This window comes from Furipterus horrens, unplaced genomic scaffold (assembly GCF_987537825.1).
Source record: "Furipterus horrens unplaced genomic scaffold, mFurHor1.1.pri manual_scaffold_6, whole genome shotgun sequence".
Lineage (NCBI taxonomy): Eukaryota > Metazoa > Chordata > Mammalia > Chiroptera > Furipteridae > Furipterus > Furipterus horrens.
In genome coordinates this window covers 182140135-182159328 of record NW_028327176.1, presented here as the reverse complement: position 1 = coordinate 182159328, position 19194 = coordinate 182140135, and the positions used below count along the sequence as shown (strand labels likewise).

At 42.1% G+C, this 19194-nt stretch overlaps 1 pseudogene; it reads left to right on the top strand.

Annotated features, from left to right (window-relative positions):
* Positions 1-1418: 1418 nt before the first annotated feature.
* LOC150007952 (alpha-methylacyl-CoA racemase pseudogene) lies at positions 1419-3917 on the top strand (annotated as a pseudogene).
* Positions 3918-19194: the final 15277 nt, after the last annotated feature.

Here is a 19194-nt window from a genome sequence, read left to right as displayed (position 1 = left end):
CCCTCCTTCAGTTGAGATACAGGTCACTTCCATGATCCCAAAATGTTCCACTTGCCCCTTTGCTTTCATTGCTCAGCTCCCAACAGCCAGTGCTTCCTGTGTTTACTCATGTTCGTCTCCCTTTGTTCAACTTGCTGTTCTGAGATTCATCCATGCTTTGTATGTCAGTAAGTCCTTTTCTTTCCGTGGCTTTTCATGTGTGTGGAGGGAGAAAGAAGCTTCCTGGAGCAGCCATGCACTTACTGTTCAGGAGGTTTTGATGAAAATCTGATTTTTGTCTTCGAGGGCACTGTGACATATTCTAATAAGAAAGAGTAAAATTCTATACGTCTCCTTTACCTTAAGCAAGTAAAGATTTCTAGATGGTTTAAGGGACAATGAAAAGCAAATTAAAGCATTGGCTTAAAATAAGACGTGTTGGACTGTAATGTACCCACTCTCTTTAGATCATATTTTGACTATCAGTTAAGGTTATGAATGACTTGACTCTTTCATGTGAAATCTTTTAATCCCAGAACTAACAAATGCTGTAATTTGGGTGTCATATTACATTTTTCTTAAAGTCTCTAGGCTTTGTGTTTAGACTAGCTGGCAACAAAGTTGTTTTGTCAGCAATTTTTAAAGTTTTCAGTTTTTTTCCGATTCACTGTAAGGCTTAATTTTAATTTTTAGAATAATGTTGAGAAGAAAAAATTCAACGAACATTTATTGATCATTTGGTTGAAATATGGGCAAGTGAGTTCCTATTTCCTCTCCATAAGTTTGTAATCTAGTAGGACTGAAAGACCTGTCCAGAAGGAACTACAACTTCAGGAGAAAGTGAAAAACTGCTATGGGAAGGAACTCGGGGGTTGGGGTGGGGGCAGGGACACCGAGCTCAGGGAATACAGAAAACGCTACGGACAAGAGCTGACTTTTGATCTGAAGCCTAATAGAAAAGTAGGACTTCGAGTAAGTGAGAAGCAAGGGCATCCCAGGCAGAGGGAAGCTGCTTTTCAGTGGGTTCCTATCATGTGTCAGGACTGTGCTGCGCACAGTGCACCGTCTCAGTCCTCACAAGAGCTCTCTGAGTAGCTGCTGTTATCCTTACGTCACAGACAAGGAAACTAATGATGACAATGCTATGTAACTTGGCTCAAGCCCCACAACCTCTAAGTGGCAGAATTGGAATTTGAACCCGTATTTGTTTACCTCCAAACCCTAAGCCCTTAACCACAAGCTTTTCTGCTGGACTCTCTCTCCTTTCCCATGGCTAAGGCTGCCTTCTTGGTGGCTCAGACATCTTGGGTCATAATGGCTGTCTATTGACATCCTGGTCACTTCTCACTCAAAGACCATAGCCTTCTTCTCCACCGCGTGTCCTGCCTTCTTCGCAAGTCTGGCCCAGACCTTCCTGGGGTCACCACCACCACCCAAGTATGCATCCTGCAAAGACCTTGGAGACCCTAGAAGCCATCTCAATGAGCAGCCCCAAGTGTGTCTCCTCGATGGACCCTGCTGACAATGTGTCCTTTCAGACTGGTAGTGTAGACCCTCATTGCTCCAGTTCACCACCAAACCTGAAATCCAGCACTCTGGGGCTACTTCAGAAGTCTCACAGATTGCTAGTGCTTAGAACATTCATAATGATAACCAAACGGTGAGCAGCATCTTTCTGCAGATAGAGTGTAACGTCGCAGTCAGCAGAAATTAAATTGACCTGACAAATCTCAACAGTAGCAAGATTTTCTTCACATATTCTTCCAAATTAAAGAACGTTTGAGCATTTGCGAAATTTGCCATCACAGTCTGTTGGCCCCGGCAGGGGAAGACACTTTTTTACGTGCTCACATATTGCAATATCCACTGCAAGACACGACTCTCCCTCCCAGAAACTCACACTGCGGAGGGACCCAGCCAGTAAAAAAGCACGGCTTCCCTTCCACTTAATGTATCTTTACTCTGCACTTTTGAAGAGCAAGGAATTGTTATGACCCCAGAAAAGAGCCACTTACGTGACTATATTTTAATCCTGTAGAACAGTTTGAAATAAGGATCTTAAGCAGAAAATACCTACCTTGAATCATCATCGTATTAAAAGAGACAGGCCATAAAAGCACTGAAGAGTGGAAAATTGCCAGCAAAGTAAATCTTAAAGGTACACATTGACTTCAATGGGTGGAGCCTTTTTTTTTTTTTCAGTACTGCCCCAGAAAGTGTTGACCTTGCATTTAAAAATAAAGCTTAGAGCACAGTCTAGCTCGTCCCAGCTCTCTGTGCATAAAGCAGGGCCTTAAGCACTGTGTGGGTACCGGAGCTGGCTAGGGCTTATCTGTCCTTCATCTGTGGTGTGTCTTTGGAGCCCAGGTGATTTGTGTGGCTTGGGACCAAAAAGACATGTTTGAGTTTGTGAATCAAGGTAAGCAGTTGCTGGCTCTCAGTCTGAAAACTCCAGAAGGTGCCGTGGTTCTTGAGAAAGTCTGTCTTCGGACTGACGTGCTGATTGATCCTTATCCCAGAGGAGTCCTAGGTAAAGGGCAACTTCTGCCAGAGGACATACTATAGAAGAATTCCAGACTCATCTATGTGAAGGCTTCTACAGAAGAATTCCTGACTCATCTATGTGAAGGCTTCTACAGAAGAATTCCAGACTCATCTATGTGAAGGCTTCTACAGGAATAAAGTCATGCAGTAAGTATGCCCAACACAAAGGGCATGATACTAACTTTTCGGCTTTATCTGGTGTGTTGTCAAAATTTGGCCAGGAATACGAGAATCTGTACGCATTGCCAGATTTCCTCACTTCCTCCATTGGAGGGTTTCTTGCTGCATTCAGAGCTGTGATGACTTTTTAAACATGCCCAGTCTGGGAAAGAACAAACAGTTGCTGCACACATGATAGAAGGTACAGCATATGCCAGTTCTGTGCTGTGGTGCCTGCAAAATATGAAAAAGTTCAACCAAGCAAAGGGAGCCAAGCTGCATGATGAAACCTACCACACATCTGATGGGAAGTTCATGGCCATGGGGCTTATGAAGCCCACATCTATGAGCTGTGTCTGAAAGGACTCGGTCTTGATCCTTCTAAATTTCCCAAACAGATGAGTTCGCCAGACTGGCCGAGGCTGAAGATGCTCTTTGCAGAAATATTCGCCAAAAAGACGCAAGCAGAATGGTGCGGCATCTTTGTGGAACAGGACAGCTGTGTGACCCCTGTTCTGATAGTTGATGATATTTCTGAACTCCTGAAGCATAAGGAGCACGCTTCTTTGATCACGATCCACAGCAGGTGATAGCTCCCAGGCCGGCTCCATTTCTTTCCAAAACTCCTGCCGCTTTCTCTTCCACACAGTGTCACTCCGAAGAAATACTCAGAAAACATGGATTTAGCAAAGAAAAAGAGCCCAGCTCCATGCTTCACGCATCATTAAAAGCAGTACATTAACAGCTAATCTATAACACGTAACTGTAAAAGTACCCGTTTGGTGAAGTAATCCAGTGAGCTTAAGTCGGTGTGTATGATTTGGAAAAACGATAATGCTTTCAAGTGGGGAGGGTTCATTTCTGTGTTAAGATGAAACCTCACACTCTCAGAAAATTTCAAGAAGGCTGGTATGTTTTAGTAGTTAGCTTTCTATAATGTTTGTATCAAGTAAAGGCTGTGGAGTGTACACGTATTGTCATTACTCTGATTGTGGTCCAAACCAGTGCCATATGAGACAGGTATTCCGCCTGAAGTAGTTTTAAAATATTGTCTCATGTCTGGAAATCGACACAGATTCTTCTTACATGATTACACTTAAATAAATGAGAACTCTATTTTCTTGGGTTTGGACTGGTGGGGGTGGGGAATATATGATTTAAAATTTAATCATTACAATGTGTTACAGGTGGGACAATATGAAAAGAATATTACTAGATGATTATACTTCAACAAAATGCACCAGGAATTCTGTACTTTATCATATGAGTGATGTATGTTTTTCCCCCTGCAAGTGGTCCCTTAGTTTTCTGTCTTTTTTTTTTTTTTTTTCACTTAACAGTGTGTCTTGGTGTCTTTCTCCAACAGTCCACATAGATCTATCTCGTTCTTTTCAAGGGTTGCACAATGCTGTGGTTGAAAGTCTGTGTGCTCCCCTGCTCCCAATTTATATATTGAAATTCTAAACACCAAGGTGATAGTACCTGGAGGTGAGGCCTCTGAAAGGTGCTAAGGCCACAGGGGTGGAGCCCTTTTGAATGGGATTGATGTCCTTATAAAAGAGACCCCACAGAGCTCCTGAACCCTTTCTGCCATGTGAGGACACAGGAAGTCTGCCACCTGAGGCCCCAGCTGGGTAGCTCAGCTGGTTAGAGCTTCATCCTAATATACCAAGGTTACAGGTTCAATCCCTGGTCAGGTCACATACAAGAAGCAACCAATAAATGCATAAATAAGTGTAGTAACAAATTGATGTTCTTCTCTCTCTCTCCATTTCTCTTTCTCTTTCTAAAAGGCAATTTAAAAAGGTCTTTCACCTGGAAGAGAGCCCTCACTTGACCATGCTGGCACCCCAGATCTCAGTTTCCAGGCTCCAGAACTGTGTTAAATAAATTTCTGTTGTTTACAAGCTACTCAGTCTCTGGTATTTTGTTACAGCAGCCTGAACAGACTGAGACACACATCATGTCAACATAATTCAGGTATCCAGTTCTCTGTTAATAGCCATGTCAGTTGTTTTCAGGTGTTATAAACAATTACCTAATCATTCCTCTAAGAAATACTGAAAGGGAAATTACTTGGGCACAGAGTATCCACATACTAAGGATGCATATAACTGATTATCCTCTAAAAGATAAGCAAATTTATATCTCCAATAGGATATGAAAGTCCATTTCTTTGCATGCTCGTGCCTCTGAATAATTTGAATTGTTTTTACCCTTGCTAATTATTTCTGTGATGACCTTGACTTTTTTCAAATTTGCTTTTCTAGATTACTAGTGAGATTGAGCATTTTTCCATATGTTTGTTGAGTATTTCTGTTCTTCTTTTAGATAATTTATCATTATGGAACTTTGCTTAATTTTAGATTAGAATATGGTCTTTGCTGTTGTTTAATGAGGACAATTTGTCTGCCACATATGCTGCTTATATTTTTCTCAATTTGACATTTCTTTTTTAACTTTGTTTATGGAAACTTTTAATGTGCCTAAGTTTTAAATTTTTATGAAATCAATCTTGAAAGCATAAAATAAAAAATAACTTCCTGCTGTGGCAGATTGCAAAAATGGTCACAGTTTCTCATTCCTGTATCCATGCCTTTTGGGATACAATTCATCCACTTTCCCATCCAGAGACGGCACCCGTTGCCCCTCTGCTGACCTGCACTGGCCATGGAATGCAGCAGAAGTGACAACGGGCACCGTTTGCTCTTTTTCTTGAAACCCTGCCTCTGCTATTGAAAAACCCAGGCTGTCCTTCTGGAGGATAAGAGGCATGTGACCTAATTGCCCTCACCCATGCCAGTATCAGGACAACCTGCAGACACGTGGGGGAAGGCCACCCTAGACAGCCGGCCTGCCCACCTGCAGCCCCCATGTCAGCTGACCTCGGCCTCATGAACAAGCCCAGGTGAGATCAGTCCCACCTGAACCAGATCAGCAGAACAGCTAGGTGGCTGGTACAATGTCTGAGCAATAATCAATGAATGCAGCTGTTAGGTGCAAAGGTTTGGGGCAGTTTGCTACGAGGCATTAAATAACCGATTCATCTGTGTTTTCTTCTAACACTAGGTTTTATTTGGGGATTTTTTTTGTCCTTAACTCTTCAACCAACATAAAGTTAATTTTGTGCATGGTTTGAAATAAAGGATTTTAATTTCTTATACTAAATGTACGGCCAATTTTCTCAACACTATTTATCGACGTTTCTTTCACCATTCACTTGAAATGCCATGGTTTTCACTAACTAAATTCACATATCCACCAGGGTTTGCTTCTGGACTCCGTGATATGCTCCATTGATATATTTTCTGATCTATGTGCCAATAATATAATGTTTAATTATCTTAGTTTTAGAGTGTGACTTGATAGCTGGAGTTCTTCTAAAATAATTTAGGAAACCAATTACTAGAATTCAAGGGGAGAGATATTATCTTAAATACTTTTGCATTCTCCTAAAATCCAGCTAACTCGTGTGAACATGGTCGTGACTGCACAATCGTTTTTGAGAGAGGAAACATTTGGTCTTCTGTACAGTCATCCCTCTCTATGCAGTACTCCCTCGCTATGTTGCGGTTCACTTATTGGGGCCTCACTGTATCGGGGGATTTTTAAAAATATTATATTTAATATTTATCATGGATTTTTCGCTGTATCGCGGGATTTTGCGGTACTATATACGTATGTTGTTAAAGTTACGTAGGTTTAAGAGTGTAGAATAAATGTAAGGTTCCTACTTCGCGGAGGGGTCTGAAACGTAATACGCATGGCAAGAGAGGGAATACTGTACTGTAAATCTGTGGCACAATATACCAGAAAAAATTTAGGAGCCTATGGTTTACAAAGATGACATTTATGGTCATTATCTTTTTTTAATCCTCACAACTCTAAGGCGTAAGGTCAGCAATCTGAGCAGGGCTTTATCATCACAACAATCGAGAGAGAGGAAGAAGGGCAGGAGGAGGGGGAGACAGCTACTATTTATTGAGTGTTTACTCTGTTAAGGTCTATGCGAAACACTGTGCATGCCTTACCTTATTTAACTCTGGCGACAACTCTGGTTATAAGGTTTTATATCAACCTCTGAGAAGAGAAAGTGAGATCCGGAGAAGTAACTAGATCAGAGTCTCACGGTAAATGAGAGCAGCGAAATTCTAAATGAATGCGAACGCAAGAAAAAAGCCCAAATTCCTGAAAGAAAATACATGTAAAAGTTGGCAGTTGTTTTTGCTGAGAGTGAGATCAAGACAATTTTCATTTTCTTCTTATTACTTGTTCTGTTGCTCAACTTTGCTGCAAAAAGCACGTATTTCGTTAAACACAAAATATCAATATTATATAATAGAGTATAAATAACTCCTAAAAATGATGGCACCTTTTGTCTGTGGAATCTTATAAAATAATAGTTTTCTTTCTCACACAGTCTGGCTTGGTCAGTTACTAAGTTAGGAGATGGGAGCGAACCCTGTTCTGCATTTGTTACCCAGCCTGCTCTGGCATCCCCTCCCATGTGAACTTCTCACTGGAACATTCCTAGGGGGAGAAGATTGGAACTATTGTAATAATATAATCAATATAATACATTAAAAAAAAAAGAACATTCCACTCCTGCCCAAGAGCCTACTTTTGGACCACTCTCTAGTCTTTAAACTTATAAAGAGTGGGACCAGATCAATGAAGACATTTTATATGAAAAATTATGAGATAATAAATAGCTGACACAAAGTTTAGAAGGTACAGGAAGGATTCAGTTTTGCCCCTTGTGTCTATATTTGCTCCTCAGACCCCCTATTACCTAAGTGTGAACAATGGTGGGCACTGGTGCTGTCTGGTGTGTTTGTTTTATTGTGACGGTAGAAAATCAAGGGTTGGCTTATGAGTATAGGGACAGAAGCAATCACCTTTAGCCCAATAATAAAACAGAATTGGAATTCTGCAAGTAGGGGGAAATTGGGAAGAAACGATAATTTGACAAAAACCAAAAAACAAAAAACAAAAAAACAAAAAAAGAAAGAACAAAAATGAGTGAAATAAATAAAAGTCATAAAAGCTAGGGGGAAGGGTTAAAATTAAGTTTATTGGTAACTATGAATAACTATGATTGGGCTGGGGAGGTGGCAGGGGGTGCTGGAAGAAAGAAGGAGAGAGATTAGCCAAAGAACATACACGTATGACCCATGGGCATGGACAACTGTGTGGTGAAGGCCTGAGGGAGTGGGGAGCGGGGTTTGGGTGGAGGCGGGAAAAGAGGGAAAATGTGGGGGCAACTGTAATAGTGTAAACAATTAAAAATATATTTAGCCCTGGCTGGTGTGACTCAGTGGATTGAGCAGCGGCCTGCGAACCAAAGGGCCACCATTGGATTCATTCCCAGTCAGGGCACAGGCCTGGGTTGCAGGCCAGGTCCCCAATTCAGGGTGCGTGAGAGGCAACCACACATTACTGTTTCTCTCCTTCTCCTTCTCCCTCCCTTCCCCTCTTTCTAAAAATAAATTTTAAAAAATATTTTTAAGTTTTAAAACATATGATTAGGCTGAATACTCCTATGAAAGACTAAGACAGGCATTTTTTTGTTGTTGTTGCTATTGTTTATAAGACTGCATATAAAGTGTAAGGAAAGAGAAAATAAAGAAATATATATCTATATATATCTATATATAGATATAGATATAGATATATATACATATATATATATAGATAGATAGATATACATCAAACATAAAATTGCCACTCCTAATTCCTTTTTATTTGCATCAGGCAAGGTGGAATTTTTGGTTATAAACTCGCAGGTCAAAGAGAAATGTTAGCATATTGTGCTATAGCAATATGGCAGTAAATGTGAGCAGCTGGGAAGATGGTGTTTTTTCCTTCCTTCCCTCTCTCCTTCCTTCCTTCCTTCCTTCCTTCCTTCCTTCCTTCCTTCCTTCCTTCCTTCCTTCCTTCCATCCTTCCTTCCTCCCTCCCTCCCTCCCTTCCTTCCTTCCTTTCTTCTTTCTTTGTAACAACTTCTAGTTTTATCGTTGAACATTCACTTCTTATGAAAACTGAGGTGAGCCAGGGAACCTGTTTGAAATCAGCTTAAAGGTAAAAACAATATTACTCTGCAGCGTTAAGATTCTGATTAGATTCCTAATTAGATTCTGACCAGATTGAGTTAAAATTGTGCACAGTAAAATTAAAAATTAAAATTGAAAGGTTAGCCACTCTAAGAACAGAAGCTTTCAAACAAGTAAAATAGAAAAAATGAAAAGCTAAAACAAACAAACAAAAATCAATCCAAAACAGGCAAGAAAGGAGAGGGGAAAAAGCATAGAAAGAAAGATAGGGAAAAAAAAACAAATTCAGCCAACAATTGTATTATAGAGTGCCTACTAAAACTCAGATACTATTTTAGGAACCAGGGATAAAATAGTAAACAACATGTAGAAAGATACATGATTACATGAAGCCTCCACCATAGTGGGGGAAACGTAACAGGCCACTGAGGTAAATAAATCACGTGGCATACATTATGATGATAAGCACAGGACAGACAAGAGCAATGAATATGTTAAGGATGGGAGAAAGCTTGTTAGAGATGGCCTTACTGAGAATAGTATTTATATATATACTATTTGTATATATATAATTTATTTGTATATGTATAATTCACATATACTATTTGTATATATAATACAAATATCCTGAGGTTGTGATGAGCTCCAGCAGGGCACATAGAGGAGGGGAGAGAGTAGAAAGAGACTAGATCAGAGGTGACATAGGATCAGATCACATAGGACCTTGGGAGTCACTCAAAAGACTTGGCTTTTACTCTAAGTGAAATGGGTGGTCCTTGGGGGATTTTTTTTTTTTTTTTTTTTGAGAGGAGGGGGATGATCTGATTTTTTTTGGGGGGGAGGATCACTCTAGATGCTGTGATGTGAACAGACCGGAAGAGGATAAAGCAGAGACTATTGGGGGCTACTGCAGTAACATACACAAGGGGCAACTTAGACAAGGGAAAGCGTGAGAATGGCTGTGGACTTGGGGTAGATTTTGAAGGCAGAGTCTGCATGTTCTACAGGTTTTGATGACGGATTACATGCACGATGTGAAAGCATTTGTTTACAAATTGTTTTTTCCTTCATTGAAAAGATGGGGACTGAGCACTGGAAATACATAAAAGCTAAAATGTTGGACACACCACCAATGAGAGAATCTACATAAATGATGATGAGCTTCTCTAAAAGTATCATGTAAGTCAGTGAGAAGAAAATAATTTTCTGCAGTTTTGTTCCAAATCATAATTATTTTTAAGTGAGGAGCATCTGCTTAATTCTGAAAATTAAAGTGTATTTTAGCAACAGAAATGAATACAATATCACAGCATCATGGATGCTCATCCAAGCTTCTTCCCTATCATCTAGATATCCTAAATGGCTTGCATGTGCCCATCTATGAAAGCCCCACCTGCTTAACTGCTTAGCACTTCCCCTCCCCGTTGACTGCTCAAGAGCCTCCTTACCACAGCCAAACCCCCACCCCCACACACATTTGCTAGTTATCCCATTTGCCATTTATTTATTAGATAGTGCCCACTCCCAAGCTATAGTATTGATAAGAATTATATGGGTTGTTTGTTAAATACAGATTCCTGGGCTTCCACTCTAGACACCGGAGCCGGGACTCTGTTTTTTAACAGATCGTCCAGGTGATTCTCATATGAGTGATCCAACAACCACCCTTGGAGAAAAACTGCTTTAAGAACAGTGTACATCTTTGCTACTCAAAGTGTGGACCACATAGCAGCAGCATCGGCAATAGATAATGCTGGTTAGAAATGCTGATGCCAGGGCCCCACCTGGGCCTTTCTGAAACAACATGTGCTCTTAACAAGACCTCCAGGTGATTGGCATGCATGTTCAAGTTTGAGAAATGCTGATTTTGCTGATTAGATCACACAGGAACAATAGGTCTACCATGTATGTCAATAAGGGCTAGCTGTCCTTGCTTTGAGGCTTTAATTAGATCTTAAAGTTCTTACTGAGAAATATTATGTGCCATCACATTTCTCCAAGTACCTTCTCTAGAACATGAAGAATTTTTACTGAGATAATTTTATCCTTCCTTTTGCAAAATTGTCTTGTAAAGTTGCTGGCTCACCAGGAGAAGAATGTGCTATTTTCAATCTAATAGAATTTTCTTAATGCTACACTTTACATGTCAGATCTCTGCTCTTACTAAGTTCACACATTTGATTTGTTTACTGAAGCCAAGACATCGAGGTCATCTCCCAAACAAATATCTCATCTTGCCTGATGAAATCAGGAAGTGCTTCTGGTGTCCAAGGGATGAAGCATCTCATCTACTGGGAGGTGACCGAGACTGCTTGGCCAGGGAAGCCAGGACATCTGTTTCAAGCATGATCCGTCCTGTTGGCTGAGCTGAGTCAGCGGGGGTGTTTAGGAGAAAGCACTGGGTCTTCATCAGAAAACTTTGCTGCAGCCATCAAGGATATTTGCAGGACAGGAATCCAGGACACACCCATAGGGAATAAATACACACTCATGAAAAAATGTTTATTAATATAATAGTGGGCTAGAAGGGCCCACAGGCCAGCTCAGGCTCTGGATTTTCTTTTGCTCATTTTTTCTTATTCACTGGAATTAGAGTTCAGAGCATTTCCAGAAGAACATTGTCACTATTGGAAATAACTTGGCAGAATAAACTGAGCAGTTCAGGTAGTGAAAGAGACTAGAAAGACCATGTAATGAAGTTTGACTTTTGTTCCAAAGGCATTGTGGACACGTTGTGTGTATTTTAAGCAGTTGGTAATTTTCTGGAATATAAAACTTGATATTTGGCATTTTGCTTCTCTACCCCATTTGAAAATTTCCTCCCTCTCACCAAGCGAGTTCTAGGGAACACCCATGAGACCATAGTCATGAGCAAAGCCGGGGTTGCCATGCTTCAGAGACTGGTGATGTGGGGGGTCTGGGCCACCTACTCATGTAACTTAAAAGCCTCCCTTCTCCAACCTGGTCTCAAATGCACAGTTTTCATGATATGACATATTGCTGCTGTGTCCCTGGGACCTGACACTTTGGTCTTTACTAGGACTCTTCTCTTTCCCCTCGAAGTCTCTGTATTCAATATGAATCTGTTTCTCTAAACAGATAATAGTGATTGACCTTTTTTATTAGAAGAGCAATAAGAGATACACAAATTTGGCTTGGCAGAGTAAACTGGAAGTTCTTATGTGGTGAGAAGTCACAAAACAAGTTTACTAAACTATGAGCTAATCATTGACAGGTTTATATTGGGCAGAACCCCAACCATGCAGCATGCTGGGAGCCCTGGGCAAGAAAGGACACAGTGCTCAGGCTTGGGATAGAAAAGAGTGTGGGTGGAGTTGGGAGGAGTGGGTCATTGGTGGGGGCGGTACACTAACTGGAACAGAAAGGCATGAGGAGATGGTGAACTTGAATCTGGTCCATTTGGGGATAGTCATCCAAGTGGTTGAGTCCAAGTCTTCTCTACATTAAATCCATTTCCTCTTTTGTATTCATATGAGATTAAACAATCTTAATCATTACAAAATGTGTAATTTCTGAATCAAACTTCTAACTAGTTTCTTAAGTTAACTAATTCTGGAAAAAGGGAATTTGGAGCTGAGCTGGTCAAACTTGAGCCAGGAGTCCTCAGATGACCAGCCAGGACCTCAAGCCAGCCACCGAATAGCTGTTGAGGGCGGTAACAACATATTTAAAATTACAAACAGTCATTTTTATATCCAACCCACACACAAAAGTAGGTAACTTATTTCCCGGACTCCAGGGAGCAATTTTTATGACGCTTATTTGGGGTCTTATGGATCAGCAATCTCTCACCAAGATCACAAATCTGGATCCCACCATACTTGGCGACTCCAAAAAACAGTCTTTAATAGGCCAGGGAACTTGTTACTAGGGGAAGTGTGCACTCAGTGTGCATGGGACAGTTTCATGTCTCAATGCTCTTAGCTTGTTGGGGGCTGGAACTGGTCCTCAAATCTGTTTTTAGTATGCTGGAGTTGTGGGGTTCCTTTGTGCCCTGGCAGCTGCAGCCACATTCTGCACACACACACACACACACACACACACACACACACACACCCTCCTCCCCATCTCTGTTGTGCTTGCCAAAGCCATAGGTTTAGGCTTCTTTCTGTCTTTCTTGCTACCTGTTGTTCAGATCCCTCATGGGATAGAGCCTTGTGCTAAACCTTAATGAATTTAACTGGAATCTTTGAGTGGACATTGGAATCACCTTATTAAAACCTATATGGTTGGACCCTCATCCCCCCGCACTTGTTCTGATTCAGTAAGGCTGTGGTGAGGCCCCAGAAATGGCATTTCCTAAAAGTTCCCAGGTGGGCTGGTTGCTGCTCATCTGCAGACCACCCCACTCTGAAAGCCAAAGTGATGTTGGCTATTCATTCAATAAATATTTATTGAGCTCTCATGCTGTCACATGCTTTACTAGGTGCTGGGGATGAAGAGAAAAAGAGTTTATATTCTAGCTGGATCCGTGGATGTAGATTGTTTCATATATCATCATGTTACTACAGCTGCGATGAGGAAAATTACTCGATGTTATGTAAGCAGATAACAAGGGACTTAATAACAAGAGAATACAACCTTGAAAAAGTTCATTTCAGCTGAATTCTGAGTCAAACATTTATACTTTTCATTCATTCATTCATTCCCTCATTCACAATACTCATTCAAGAAAATAAAACATCTGCTTTGGAAATAAGCTTCATGAAATACCCTGAAGCTTTGAAAGGACTGATAATGTGAATGTCTTTCCTCAGGAGCCTGCTTTTAGTTTCAGCTGATGCGTTATTAGAAGAAGGGAGTAAAGGGGAGTCAAGGAGGTGAGCAAGGAAGGCTGTTGGCCCTGGGAGCTGCATGGCTGAGCCACGCTGTGGATCTGGTGTCAGAGTCAGAGGCTGGACTTGCAGGAGGCAGCCCTAGGGGTGGGCTAGCCCTGGCTTCCCACTCCACAGATGAGGAAGCTGGATCTCTGGGGACCACATGGCTCACTCAGCAGAGCTGGTGTTGAAGCTGAGTCCCCAGCCCTGCCCTGCCGGCCTCTGCTATTCATCTCAGCAGCCTCCACATGGGAGGGCATGTCATCAGAGGCAATGCAGGTATGAAAGAGTAAGAGGTGGGGAAGCACACCAGGGCTGAGACAGGGGCTGCAAGGATGTGAGAGACCACAGAGAAGGCGGGGCCAGTGAGGGGGCGGGGTCAGTGAGAGGGTGGAGCCAGTGAGAAGGCCCAATGGGAAGCACTTTGTCTCAAAATGTATGGAATCTGACAAATTATCAGCTGTGAGTTTTCAAGCAAGTCACCTAAAGTTTCCAGTGCTCTGTTAATCTGGAGAGACAAGACCTGTCCCACCTACTGGAGAACCTGGAAATTCTCAAGTGAGATACTGGGTCATAGGATACACTGAATGTACACAGAAGAGATTATCATAATGAACCTCCCTGTATCAGCGGAGTTGGGTCCCCTCACTAACCAGCTAACTTTCTAGTGCAATTTCTTCACTTACACACAATGAGGGTTTGATTAAATGAATTATAAGGGCCTTTCCAATTCTAACGTATTCTAATCTTGAGGTAAGTCGGGAAAAAAGGGATTCATTTTTAATTAATATTATTTTTAAACGTTTGCTCTTCAATAGAGGAATCAGGCCACACAGCTGCACAGTAAAAACAGATGTTTAAAAATACATTTTGCCGACTTACGGCCAAGATGGAGGCATAGACAGACATGCTGCATCTCCCTCCACAACTAAGAAGGAATACAATTACCTCAAAACCAGAAACAACCAGAAGTTTCAGAAAAGCAAAGTGCATGAAAGTCCAGCAAACAAAGATATAAAGACAAAATACTCATCTAGACAGGTAGGAGGGCAGAGCCGGGGCTGAGAGGACGCGGTGTGGTGGTGGCAGCAATGGTGGCAGCAGCAGGCCAGCGGAAAATGCAGTCACACATTTTAAAAAGTCAGGAGGGACACCTGGAGAGCACTCCCAGCTCCTGACCAGACCATGCAGCTCATGGTCCCAGCACCAGGGAAAATCAAGCCTCATTGCTTCTGACTGTGCAAACCAGTGAGGGTTGAGGTGGAGTCAGAAATTGCCAGTCTCTCAGCAGAGTCTGCTTGTTTAAAGGGTCCCCACAGTCCTAGAACATTCACAGACCATTCCACTCTGGGAGCGATGGCCAGGGCAACAGCTAGAGGAGTGCCAGTCCCATACGGAAGTGGGAGAAGTACCTGGAAAAGGAGCAAGTCCTGAGCAAGTGACATTGTTCCCTCTCAGACCCCTCCCCCACATACAGTGCTACAACGTGGTGAAACAGGTTGCCCTGTACTGACGAATACCTAAGGCTCCGCCCCTTACAATGTAACAGGAGCAACACATCTACCTAAGACACAGAGGCAAACAAACACAGAAGCCTGTCAAGATGAGGAGACAGAGAAGTATGGTCCAAAATGGGCAATGGAGCAAGGTTCCAGTGGGAGAACTAAGCGACGAGGAGATAGCTAACATCTGAATCATGGGGGTGCCGGAAGGAGCAGAAGAGCAAGAAATTGAAAACTTATGTGAAAAAATAATGGAGGACAACTTCCCAAATTTGGCGAAGGAAATAGACATACAAGTCCAGGAAGCACGGAGAGTCCCGGGTGAGCCCGATCCAGAGGGGACCACACCAAGACACATCATGATTAAAATGCCAAAGGTGAAAGATAAAAAGAGAATCCTAAAAGCAGCAAGTGAGAAGTGGAAAGTTGCCTACAAAGGGGTGCCTATAAGACTATCAGCTGATTTCTCAAAAGACACTTTGCAGGCAAGAAGGGACTGGCAAGCAGTATTCGATGTGATGAAAAGTAATCTACAACCAAGACTACACTATCCAGCAAAGCTATCATTTAAAATGGAAGGGCAGATGAAGTGCTTCCCAGACAAGGTAAAGCTAAAAGAGTTGATCATCACCAAGCCATTATTATATGAAATGTCAAAGGGACTTACTTAAGAAAAAGAAGATCAAAACTATGAACATTAAAATGACAACAAACTCACAATTATCAACAACTGAATCTAAAAAATAAAAACAAAATCCAACTAAGCAAACCAGAATAGGAACAAAATCATAGGTATGGGGATCATTTGAAGGGTTATCAGCTGGGAGGAGGGAGGAGGAGAAATGGGGAAATGGTGCAGGGATTAAGAAGCACAACCAGTTGGTACAAAATAGACAGGGGGAAGTTAAGAATAATGTAGGAAAGGGTGAAGTCAAAGAACTTATATGCATGACCCATGAACATGAACTAAGGGGGGTGGGATTGCTGGAGGGAAGGGGGGTACTGGGCAGACCCCTCTGCAAAGGGGGAAAAAATTGGAACTACTGTAACAACATAATCAGTAAAATATACTTAAAATTAATTAATGAATGAAAATACATTTTGTGAATAAAGCGTACTTTTTTCCCCTCTTCCTGGTTCCTTCTGACCTGTTTTGGTTTGACTCGATGTGCAAACGTAATCTGACGCACGTTCACGTCTTAGGCTCCCTACACTGCTCAAACACACCAGTGCCTGGAACACCTGCTGATACCTGGAGGGGCTGCATCGGGCTGTGCTGTGCCTTTCATACGCCTGAAGACGGGCCAGCGTTCCTGTTGGTGAGCCATCAGTGACATGACCTCAGCTAAACAGGTAAAGTGCTTTTTCAAAAATCACATACGCCCCTGACCAAATGTGATGAAAGGTCTTCAGAGGTTCAGGAAAAGTCCAGGTAAGAGGTCAAACTTTCACATTTGCTCAGGGCTAACACGTGGCCCCTGGCATGTCTATTAAGTAGATAGTTTAAGCTTCCTTGCAAACTGAGTTAATGACTAACTGGGTTAAGTGACTCAAATAAAATCCCTAAGCCTACTTGTGGTCACCTGAGTGGCTGTTTGGTGGGATATGCTGCACACCTGGAACTTACATAATATTATAAACCAATGTCACCTCAATGGGAAATAAGTTTAAAAATGGTTTCTTTATACCTTTGCCCACCTTAATCTCAGTCTGAATCTCCTTTGGTTTGTTTTGGGAGTCTTTGTGACGAAGAAGCAGATATATCACTATTTTACCCATTTGTGTGGAGAGAGAGTGACATAGGAACTACTATAAGTGGTAATATTGAATGACTGAGTTCAGCAGGGAGTGAATCCACTCTCCTTGTCCCAAGTCAACTCACTCTGTAGCCTTTGTTTCATGTGCCTCTGGATGAAACCTTGCCAGCGTCACCTATGAAAGAGGAGGAACAGGAGAGAGGAGGAGTGGGAAGGGAAAGAAAAAAAGAGGGAAGAGGGGGGAGGGAAGGAAAAAGGGAGGGAAGGGCAGAAGGTAAAGCTGAGCTCTGATGTCCTGATGGGACCTTAGCTGACCCCAGAGAGTTCTGAGTTGGGGATGACCCTTTCGAGTTGTCCCCAGTTGTGGTCAGGGGCTTAGGCCTTTAATTCTCCCATATCTATCAGCCATTGGATACTGGCCTCCCCAGGAAGGGGTGTGGCCCTGAGCAGGTGGCCCTCTGCAGAGACAAGCCATCCCTGGGCAACTGATATCTGAGTGCTCTCTGCCAGCAGCACTCTGGCAGCAGGGTCTACATCCTTGGTCCTATGTCAGCACCGACCTCCCATCGCAGATCTTTGCACCAGTAATGCCGCCGAATCTAGCTGCTTGTGGTTCCTGCGTAGGCCTGGCATTTGGGTGTTTGCCCTACTGTTGGGACCCCTTGCCCACCCAGGGGCTCCTTTGGAAAGGGGACCTTTTCAAGATGACTCATGGCTAGGTAACGTCTCTAGAGTCCACATCCTGGTCCTTGGAAAAAAAATGTATGTTTATCCCACTCTTGGTGACCAACCTTTCTGGTTTTACCTGCTTTAGTACTGAAAGTCTCACATCCCTGGAGATCTTTTAGTCCTAGACAAACCAGAGATGGTTGGTCACCATAGAACATATGGTCCCAAAGCAGCCACATCTCAGGCTTCAGCCACAGCATCACCCCTTTAGGCTTTTCAGGTGTGAATCAGATATCAGTGTTCATGCCCATCAGCCTCTGGGGACTCATGCCAAGCTTTCCAAGTGGGTCCAGGAAGCCCCTACTCTGGGCTTGAGTTATAGGGGATGCACCTTCCCGAAGCAGGAGAACAGAACTTGACCGCTAATGCCCCAAAGGAAGCCTGTCTCCCACCAGCATGACCATGTCCCCTCACATCTTCTTATCTGGCCTAGAAGTAGATAATGAGCGACACTTTATACACATCACGAAGTCTGTTAGTTGATGTGTTTAGGATGAAGTTAGGTGAATATTCTGGGCTCAGGTCCGTGGGAGAGCGTGTGCACGTGAGAGACGTTTTGGGAAGAGCTGCTAACAGTCTCAGGAACTAAGTTGGGCAGGAACCCACTTCTCAGCGCTAGCATTCATTTCACCATTTTCTTTCAAGTTCTTTGGCTTCGGGTCAGAAACTTAAGGAGAGCTATGTGCACAAGGATTATCTAAGGATTCTGTTAAAAATGTAGATGATCTGTTCTCAAACATGAAAAGATATTCAACTACATTTACAATAAGAGAAGTACACATTGAAAGTATAGTAAAATACCATTTCTAACCTATAAATGGACTAATATCTGACACTCTCTGTTGGTAACACTGTGAGAGAAAGAAACATTCTCACATATTATTGGCCCACTGCCTGTAAATAAGTATCTGGCAATAGCTAACAAAATGACAGGTGTGTTTACACCGTGACCCAGAAACCACTTCCATCCCATGGAGACACCTGTACACATAATAAATGACATACGCAGACAGTCATTTATTGTGGCATTGTTTGTAATAGTGAAAGAATGGAAATAACCCAAGTACAAAACAATGAGAGACTGGTCATTAAACTATAGTAGATCCATGCAATGGAATATTACGCAGTATAACAAATAATGGAAATATTTATCTATGTACTTTTAATATGAAGAAATCTTTAAGATTTAGTGTTAAATGAACAAAATGACAGGTTACAGGAGAGGGGAAAATAATGTATGTTAATCTTTGTGCATATTTGCATATAGAAAAATAATGACTAATACAGGGGACAAAGGGGAAGGGGGCTTAGGGGAGTAGTCTAAATGCTGTGCTGTGTGTATGCTTTTCTACGCTAGTATTTGAAACATATTTACTACTAGCTAGTCAATAAAACAGTTTAGAACTATGTAGATTTTCAAATCTCCTTCCTCCAGTTCTAATGCGCTGATTCTAGGATGGGGCTCAGAATTCTGTATTTCTATAGAGATTTAGAGGCAGATGAACCAAGGAACATACACTGAGAAAGATGCTTGAAGTGAGCTTTCTCCTACATTACTTTATTAGCGTGTGGGCCTAGCCATTCAGTTCAGCTGAATTAATAAATATTTTATGGCACATCATGTTCTAGCAAA